The 10,228-nt window shown below is 45.7% G+C and overlaps 1 protein-coding gene across 1 annotated transcript in view; it reads left to right on the plus strand.

Moving 5' to 3' along the window:
* ec (ubiquitin specific peptidase echinus) overlaps positions 1-10,228 on the plus strand; it is a 414,276-nt gene that overhangs the window by 102,396 nt on the left and 301,652 nt on the right. The window lies entirely within an intron of this gene.

The raw sequence follows: 10,228 nt of genomic DNA on the forward strand, positions 1-10,228 counted from the left end.
TGTTAGCGGCGCGCGCGCGTTCGTTCCCAGGCCACTCGACTCAACGCGGAAGTGCAGCGAGGAGGCGAGTGTGTGGCGCGGATACACACACACACAAGATCCCGAGGCACCGGTGAGGGGCGGGGCGGGGCGGGGCGGGGGTACGGGGGCACAGAAAGGATGCGGTGAACTGGGCATGGCTCCTTGCCAGCCTGCCTACCTGTTTGTCTACTTGTTTGTCTGTCTTCGTGTTTACCTGTCTACTTGTTTGCCTATCGTTATGCTTACTGGTGTACCTGTTTGTGTTTATCTAGATGCCTACATGTTTGTACCTCCTATATTTACTTGCCCTCTTAACTGTCTGTCACTTTGCCAGCCTGCCTGCCTGTCTGCCAGCTTGCCTCCTTGCCTGCTTCTCAGGCTGCCTGCCTGCCTGCCTGCTTGTCTGCCTGTTTATCTGCCTGCTACCCTGTCTGCCTATCATTCTATCTACCTACCTACTCGCCTTCCATGCTTCCTGTCTGCCTCCCTGCCTGCTTGTCTGTCTGCCCCCCTCCGCTTGCTTGACTGCCTACTTCCCTGTTTTCTTGCCTGCCTATCATTCTATCTGCCTACTTAATTCCCACCCAATCTACTTGTCTTCCTGTTGTCCTGTCTGCCTGCCAGATCGCTTGTTTGGTCGTCTGCCCATCTGCCTCTCCTCCTGCCATCCTAATTGGAAGCTTCGAGCATCATGGACAACACAAAGCGAGGTCAGAGGTCACCAGTCCGCGGTTCACGAGACGATTTCGCACGGTCCTCTAAAACGATTAAAAGTACCTATATACCTATACTTACTTTCCCATAGTTAGCCATTTCCAAGTAGCTAAAGACTTAACCGACAGAATTACGTCGTCTTCTGGACCGTAGCGGATTCTAAATGAGTTTTAATTCGTTGATAGGGCTGCGAAGGTAGCGGGCGAGCTTAGGGCCCTCATCTCACGTCTGGCTCTCAACACGATCCTCATATGCATGAAGGTTAGGTAGCGATCGTCCCAGGCCTTGCCTTACTTGGGGAAAAGTGTCTTGATTAAACTTGCGGCAAATGGGCTTGTAAAGTCGAGTGTAACGGGAATGAAGGTTAATGGTAAATATAACCGTGTGCGTTTGTGTGTATGTGTGTGTGTGCACGTGTGTGTGTGTGTGTGTGTGTATACGTGTGTGTGTGTGTGTACTTGTATGTGTACGTGCGTGTGTGTGTGTGTGTGCGTGCGCGCGCCCCTGCGCCCGCATGCTGTGTTTGTTTCAAGTAAGGCAGTATTAAGATCATAACATTAGCAAAAAAGCCCACTATATCAATTATGTTTAAAAAACACATCAACAGTGCTTAACAACCATATCAACTGTGAAACCTATACCAGATAGGTTAAAAAATAATATAAAATATGTAAGTTTAGAGACTATAACAAATGCGTTTAAGAAATTGTATCAAATATGCACCAAAATATATCAAATGTATTTGAAGATTGATATGTTATTTTTGTATTCTTTTCTTGATGGAAGTAAAAGTTCAAGTAATCCAAAAATGGACGGGTAATTGGTATTAAATGGTAACCAGGCACATTAGAGGAGTTAGGGCGTCACTACTTGCGACGAAGGTCGAGATGATGGCTGTTCGAATCTGCCACCGGCGAGTTGGACCAAGGGTATGACTCGTTAATTAAATTCCACGCTACAAAGTCCTTTGTAAGCGGCACCGTCCCAGCCGCCTGGCAAGGGAGAGTTTCACGATGTTAAATCGAATCAGTTATTATTAATGTTGTTATTATTTATTATTTTTGCTTATATTATTCTGTCATCCTGATTTTTCTGTTGGTATAGGCAAAAAATCAATAAAAATTATAATAGGTGATTACCCTAATGTAATGAGGTGCCATGTCGTAATTTTCAGCGACATTATTTTATTTTATCTATTTATTTATTTATATATTTATTATTATTTTTTTCAATAGACGGGACCCTCCTCCCGTTTTTTGTTAACAGAATTGTTCGTGAGGCTGCGCGCGCAACTGTCACGGCGTGGTGGTGATAAAATGAGCTCCTTTGGTTGTGATAATGCTTAAGGCGGCGTGGTGCTTGGTGCTTAGCTTGTGGTGGGAAAGGTTTGTGGAGGGAGAGGGGGGAGGGGGTGGCATATAATTTGTGGTTTGGATACGATGGAGGTCTTTAGTAAGCGAAGTGATAATTGGGTTTGAGTATTTCATCATAGAAAATGGGATTAGGTGTGGTATTAGAGAATCAAAGAAAATGGATTTAGGTGTGTTATTAGAGAACGAGAAACCTGAGACGTGGGGAACGTATTTGTCTCGGGGCATAAGGAGCTATCACACTCGGTTATTTTTCCTCCAACCTCCGATTAATCAGCGATATCGCCCACCTCCAGAACTTTTTCCTCCGCAAAATCACTATGGGAAACTATTTTGTTTTCTCAACAGAAATACATTGAACGTCACTTGTTATGCTGGAGGAAAGCTACTTTCCTCCAGCATATCAGGTTCCTTCCCGAAAGCTGCTGGCTGTAAATCTGCTCCAAAAGTCGGAGGGAAAATAGCCCAATGTGATAACGCCTTCAGAAGGGGCTGGGGCTGTTGGCGATTTTGGAAGACATAAAGGGTGTTCCATTTTTTCACTCGTTTTCTGAAATGTTTCGTAACAATTTCATTGGTCCTGTGGCTCGAAAATTATGGTCATTATGTTGAACATTTGCGAACACGCGAGAGGGACTAGACTTTTATTTACCTTCAAACTGATGACCACCAATTGCCAGGGAGTGCCTGTAGAACAAGGAAGAGAGAGGTGTGAGTGGAGAGTGGTTGTAAATGGATGATATATTGACGAGGCCTGAAGGAATTTTCTTCTTATCTGGTCTGTAAATTTTCCACTGGGTGAGGTCGCCATGTCATGAAGCCGTGGGGATAAACAAGTTTCGGCTCTCGGGCCCAGCTGTGGAGGTGCTGTGCCTTACTGCATTGCTTCTGACTCGAGCAGTAGGCGTGGGTCAGGGATGACCCCTCACCCAAAAGGAGCTGAAGTTGGTGTGGGATGGGTGAAGGATGGGTGTGCATCCCTTGGCTGGCAACCCCTTTCATAAGGGGAAAATCTCCATTTGGAATGTGTATGTACTGTATGTTTAATGAGTATTATTTATATTTATTGATTTCTATGTTATTTATTTTGTTACTTGTTATTTTACTGCTTATATTTTTAATTTCATTTAATTTAATTTAATTTTTATCTATTTGTTTATTTTTGTCTCCTGAGGATATATTTGTTTAATGAATATGAATTTACCTATTAATTTTTTAAATTAAGTTTATATTGTACTCAATTTGATTTGATTTTTATTCTTATTTCTCGCCTCCTTGTGATATACTTGGACGTGAAAACTGCGCGCACCTGCATAATACACACACACACAGACAGACGTGAAATCGGGGGGAGTGTAACCTTCAGTGTGGTTTCTCTGTGCCCCCCCACCCCCTACCCCACCCGCCAACGAGGCGCAATTAACATTTCGTTGGTCAGGCCTTGGCGGGTCCTGTCGTCTTCCTTTCCCCCTGACCTTCACGGTAAAGGTCCCTCCCTGCCTCTCTACCTCCTTGCCTGTCTGCTTGCCTTTCCCTCCTTCCCTCCCTACCTCCTTCCCTGTCTCTTTGCCCCCTTGCCTTCCTGCCTGTCTCCATCCCTGCCTCCTTGCCACCCTGTCTCTCTACCTGGCTCTTTGCCCTCTTGCCTCCCTGCCTCCTTGCCTGCCTCTTTGCCTGCCTGTCTCCCTCCCTGCCTCCCTGCCTCCCTGCCTGCCTCTTTGCCTGCCTGTCTCCCTCCCTGCCTCCTTGCCTCCCTGTCTTTCTTCCTGCCTCTCTCCCTGTCTCCTTGCCTCCCTGACTCCCTGCCTGGCTTGCCATCCTCCGCTTTCTTTGTTCCCACCGTGACAAGGGTTGCCATGTGCCGAAGGTGTTGTCTTGCCACGGAATCTGGAGTAAAGGGATTGTATTCAATGGCGAGAGTCTTGAAGAATATGAAAGGTATAATTACTGAATCCTGACACTAAATATGATTAATCTATAATAAGTGACTCGAGATCGTGAAATGAATAGGCATATCTTACGCAATTTGGTTGGAAGAAAGTTTCATAAGAATTTACAGTCAGTGTATAATGCCAGCTATAATCTATGAATGTGGGACTTGGAAGATGACGAAGGCGATGGAGACAAAACTAAAGAATGCACAGAGGAGAATGGAGAGATCAATGGTGGGAATAACGCTGAGAGACCGAAAGAGAGCAAGTTGGGTGAGAGAGAAGGCTGGAGTGAAAGATATTGTAGAAGCTGTAAAAGAGAGGAAGTGGAATTGGGCAAGAAAGTCGTCGCGAATGAATGACGGGCGATGGAGTAGATTTGGTAATGAGTGGACACTGCGAGATAGGAAGATGCATGTAAAGGGGTTATCACACTGGGCTATTTTTCCTCCAACCTCCGATTAATTGGCGGTACCGCCCACCTCCAGGACTTTTTCCGTCGTTAAATCACTATGGCACACTATTTTGTTTCCCCAGCAAAAGTACAAAGAATGTCAATTGATATGCTGGAGGAAAATTATTTTCTTCCAGCATATCATATTTCTTCCCGAAAGCTGCGAGCTGAAAATCAGCTTCAACAGTCGGAGGAAAAATAGCCTAATGTGGTAACGCCTCAAGAGGGAGACCAGACAGAAGAAAAGACGAGATAGAGAAGTTTGCAGGAGTGACATAGCAGTGGACTTGAAATCCCAGATTGATCTCAGAAACAGTTGTGGTGGTGGTAGAGATGGAGGTAGTGGTAGTTGGTGGTAGTGTTAGTTGTAAGGGTGTGGTTGTTGTGGTAGTTATTGTCGTGATGTATACAACCTAATATAGTGATAGTGTGAGATAGAAAATGGACCCCCATAGAAAAAGAGGTCCGGTTTCGGTAGCGGAAAATGGACCCCCTATAGGAAATGGACCCCCCCACTCAAAATATTTTATTTTTTCTGATTATAAACAGTTAACACGTCAACATTTATTAATCAGTAATGTTTATTGGAATGCCTAACCTAACCCAACCTAGTGACAGCGAGTTGCATATCTTAGTGGGGGTCCATTTTCTGCTGTAGAAAATGGACTCCCGGGTCCAATTTTAGGGGGGGTCCATATTCCTCTTTACAACGGCACACAAACACATCCTTGTGATCAACCGACCTAGAATCGAGGGGTTCCGTTTCACGACCTCGAATATTTGAATTCTTTTCCGATATTGAGTCACGGTGGAAACTTGTTATTTGTTGAAGTAGAAAGTCATGCAGGTGTTGTAGGGACCAGAATATTTGCGTGTGAGTGTGCGTGTGACACACCCATACGCACACACACACACACACACACACACACACACACACACACACACACACACACACACACACACACACACACACACACACACACACACACATTAGATCGGTCATACGAGGTCTAAGCTCTCGTCCGGAAGGTTAATAACTGTCGATCACGAGTCCAACACGTGATCCAAGACCATGGTGAATCACATACAAACACACACACACACACACACACACACACACACACACACACACACACACACAACACGACTCGATGGTGCCGTGGTAGAGTTCCCGGCCGCCCCCTACGGCGGCCTGGGTTCGAATCCCGCCCAGGGTTGAAATCATTTCAGTATCGCTGCGCTGCGAGTCGTTACTCCAACTCTCATGGGCGGGGAGTTAGGTGTGTGTGTGCGTGTAAGGTCACAGCATTACCCATAGATCGGTCATATATGAGCTCTGAGCTCTCTTCCGCGAGGGAAATAGCTGTTGATCACGAGTCCAACAAGTGATCCAAGACGATGGTGAATCACACATAGACACACACGCACATAAGAGAGAGAGAGAGTGAGAGAGAGAGAGATGTTATAGTATAAATTGCACTTATTAATTATTGTTTTATTATTTCCAGGTTTGTGGACCTTGTCTTTGGCTCCGGCATGAGGTTCGTAGCTAGGACTACATTTGTTAGAAAATAAGTTTGTATAAACACGTGCGTGCACACACACGCACACACACACACACACACACACACACACACACACACACACACACACACACACACACACACACAGTCATACGCAGTCACACACATACACACAATCATACACACATACACAATCATAGTCACACAATCACACGCATGTACGCAGACACATAAATGCGCACGCACATACGCACGCACATACGCACGCACATACGCACGCACATACGCACGCACACATGCACACATAGACACAAACGCACACAAACGCACACAACCACACACACACACACACACACACACACACACACACACACACACACACACACACACACACACACACACACACACACACGCATACACATAATGCAGTTTGAATTTGTGATAGGAATCTTGCGTGGTACTTAAATCGTTTATATTAGATTGAGCAATCCTTACATGTGCCACAAGGAGGAGGACGACAGAGGCTTTATTATTGTACACCTATGCTTAAACGAACATGTGGGCACCTAAGGTACCTGTGCCTTAGGTGCTCGGTAGTTATTGCATCCGGATTTTTTTTTTTTTTTTTTGTGCACGCGCGCGTGCGTGCGTCTTCCGTGCATCTTTAGACGTGATTGTCCTGACCGCCTTGACATCATCTCGTTTCCCATGGGATGATTGTCATTTATTTGCCCCGAAGGACACACTCCAAGGTCACACTCGGTTCCACTACGCTGGTGTTTACTCGTAGAGGACGAGTTTCCACCAGGAGGCGGTTATTGGCCGTCACCTTTGCCCCAAGTGCCCGGTGCGCCAGGTTGGGTGTGGCGTCTCCTGTTTGGTTGATACTTTTGTTTGTTTACGTAATTGTGTCTTTGTTTGATTCATCGTTGCAGACTGAAAGGGCTCTGTCTGTCTCCTCTTCCTATCTCTCCCTTTCTCTCTCTCTCCCCCTTTCTCCCTCCTTTCTCTCCCCTCTCTCTCCCCTCTCTCTCCCCTCTCTCACCTCTCACCTCTTCCCCCCTATCTCCTCCTCTCTCTCCCTCCCTCCCCTCTCTCCCTCCCCCTCCCTCCCTCCCTCCCTCCCTCCCTCCCTCCCCTCTCTCTCCCTCCCTCCCCCTCCCTCCCTCCCTCCCTCCCTCTTCCCCCTCTCCCCCCTTCTCTCTCTCTCTCTCTCTCTCTCTCTCTCTCTCTCTCTCTCTCTCTCTCTCTCTCTCTCTCTCTCTCTCTCTACACACACACACACACACACACACACACACACACACACACACACACACACACACACACAATCTGTTTCCACAATTTCCAACATTAGTGTCTCTTGAACGTTTAAAAGTTATTTTCGTCCTGTAGTTCGTCTTGACTCTGCGTCTTCGTGAAATATTGTGGATGGGGGACGCTTGGAATCGTCAAAGTTCTTGAAAATGGTTTCTGTTTACTCCTAAGTCTTTGATCATTGTAAGTTTTGTTGCCAGAAGTTTTGGACAGGATTAAGATAGATTTTTTTTTATTTAATTTTGTAAAAAAGAAAAAATAAATTACAATAAGTTAATGTTATGATAATAGTAATATTAATGATAATAATAATAATAATAGTAATAATGTTATAATGATATTTGTGATTAGTTCAGTAATACCCTAATCCTCTCCGTTTTCTTTAAATCTCATTTGATAAAAAAAACGACAGAAGGCCTTTGATGTTCAAAAGAGGGTTGTCAAATTGTTCCACTGATAGGTACTACATTGCCTTCAAGGGAGCTGTGGGAGGCGCGTAATCTACGGGTCGTAGATTTACAATGTGAAGAAGACATTTAAGACCTCGTAACCGCTCATATCGTAAATATACGATGTAAACACAAATGCCAGTCGTTATAGTGGAAAAGTGGTGATTTGTTCTCAAATCCGTAAAAGTAGATGAAAATGCGGATAATTCTCTTTATTGGGCAATACTCGAGTTTCGCCAGAATTAGAAAGTACCTCTGGTATTCGGAAAAGCACGTTTCGAATTTTGGGAAGTTTTTAATATTAGAAAATCTCAATTTGTATTTTTTTTTTTCAAATGTATTACAATGCTATGTTCGGTGTGTTTTGTCGAATCAGGTAATTTCCGTCGCCAGGCTACTTGTGTGACGACGACACCGCCAGCGTTCAAGTCCAAGGCCACAATCCCCCCCCTTACCCCCTTCCCCGCATCCGTCATGACTCACTCCCCCACCCCCACCCGCTTCGCTCCGAACATTGCCCCTCCCCCCCTCCCCCACACACACACCTGTCTGATGTGGCTTTCTGTCTGTTCGTCTGTGGTCCCTTCGCGTCGTCGTCGTCGTCGTCGTCGTTGTCGTCGTCGTCGTCGTCGTCGTCGTCGTCGTCGTGTAAGGAGTTGGCACCGATGAGTGCCACGCGCGTTGCTTCTTGTCACGTGGTGAGGAGTGGCACTCGATCGAGTTCGTCCTTGCTTACAGAGGTTTCTTTTCCTGCTCGATGTTTGGGCGCCGCGGTAGTGTAGGTCATATACTGACAAGCGATTGACTGCCTGCCTGCCTGCCTGCTTGCGTGTCTTGCCAGCCTGCCTGTCTACCTACCTACATACCTACCTGCCTGCCTACTTACCTGCCTACCTTCTTGCCAACCTGCCTGCCTGCCTGTCTGCCTGCCTGCCAACCAACCTGCTTTCCTGTTCGACAACCAACCAGCCTGTCAGCAGCCTGCCTTACCTGCTCACCAGCCTCGATACTCAGACCGATTTCCTTATATGGTGTGGCTGGCAGCTTCGTCGTGAGGGTCACCCCCGTCCCCGTCCCCGTCCCCGTCCCCCCTCCCCCTCTTCCCCTCTTCCCCTCCGCCCGTTGTCATCTGCTGGTTCGTTCTCCATATTGGAGCCACAGGCCGTCATCCTTCTTCCTGTGCATTTGCATTTTCCTTTTCCTCTCAAGATTGCCCTCTGCGATATGACACATGCTCGTTTCATGCTCTTTTCTTTGGGTGTTTTCCTTCTCTCTGTATTCTCTTTCCTGTGCAGGATAAGTCGTCCTCTTTTCCTTGTTTTGTGCTCTTTTCTTTGCGAGTTTTCCTTCTCTCTTTACTCTCTTTCCTGTGCAGTGTAACACGTGCTCTTTTCCTTGTTTTGTACTCTTTTCTTTGTGTCATTGTGCTCTTTGGGTGTATTCCTTCTCTCTTTACTCTGTCCTGTCCTGTAAAACACGTGCTCTTTTCCATTTCATTTTGTGCTCTTTTTTTCCTCTTTATTGTCTTTGGTCTTGGATTCTTATTTTTGCTCTTAATCGGTTGTGATTAGGATTACTGTATATATACTACTTTGGGCATAGCAGCTGTATCGCTTGATAGTAATAATTCATTATTGTTTAATTATTTACTGATTTACTTATTTAATCGTTGGTTTATATAAACAAAGAATATATCTTATTGTTGCTATGTCTCTCTCTCTCTCTCTCTCTCTCTCTCTCTCTCTCTCTCTCTCTCTCTCCCCCTCCTTGGTGTAGTTAGGTGTACTATATATTGTTTGTTATTCTGCTCTTGTCATAGACCAAATTATTTATTTTCGTCTTACACACACACACACACACACACACACACACACACACACACACACACACCATACATACACCACACACCACATACATACACCACACACCACACACACACCACATACACACACACACTCTCTCTCTCTCACACACACACACACGCACGCGCGCGCGCACACAGAGAGAGAGAGAGAAAGAGAGAGGGAGGATAGGAGGGGGGAATAAGGAAATAGATACAGACAGCCTCAAGCAGACGCCATAGCCTAGTTTGGTCGTGTCAAGGCGTCGCGGGTCGATTTGTCCCATCATGCAAGAAAGTCCCTCCCATGGATCTATCTTGGGTCTCTTGTTGTTCCTCTTCAACCCATGTAGATAGGCTTGGGTTAAGATGGTAGATAAAGTAGATAATAGATGAAGTAGATAAGTGTAGATAAGGCTAAGCTGGATCTTCAAAACGACCCTTCCTCCCACACACACCAGTTGGATCCTCAAAAAATATAGTAAACAGTTAGCGGATAAGGTGAATAGAGTAATTGTATGTTGTTTAGAAGAAGGAAAAGTGCCGAGAGATTTGGAAAAGGTCAATGTGGTTCCAGTTTATAAAGGAGGGAAGAAAGGGGAACTCGAA

This window comes from Oratosquilla oratoria, chromosome 39, assembly GCF_046742065.1.
Source record: "Oratosquilla oratoria isolate Oo_2021 chromosome 39, ASM4674206v1, whole genome shotgun sequence".
NCBI classification, from domain to species: domain Eukaryota; kingdom Metazoa; phylum Arthropoda; class Malacostraca; order Stomatopoda; family Squillidae; genus Oratosquilla; species Oratosquilla oratoria.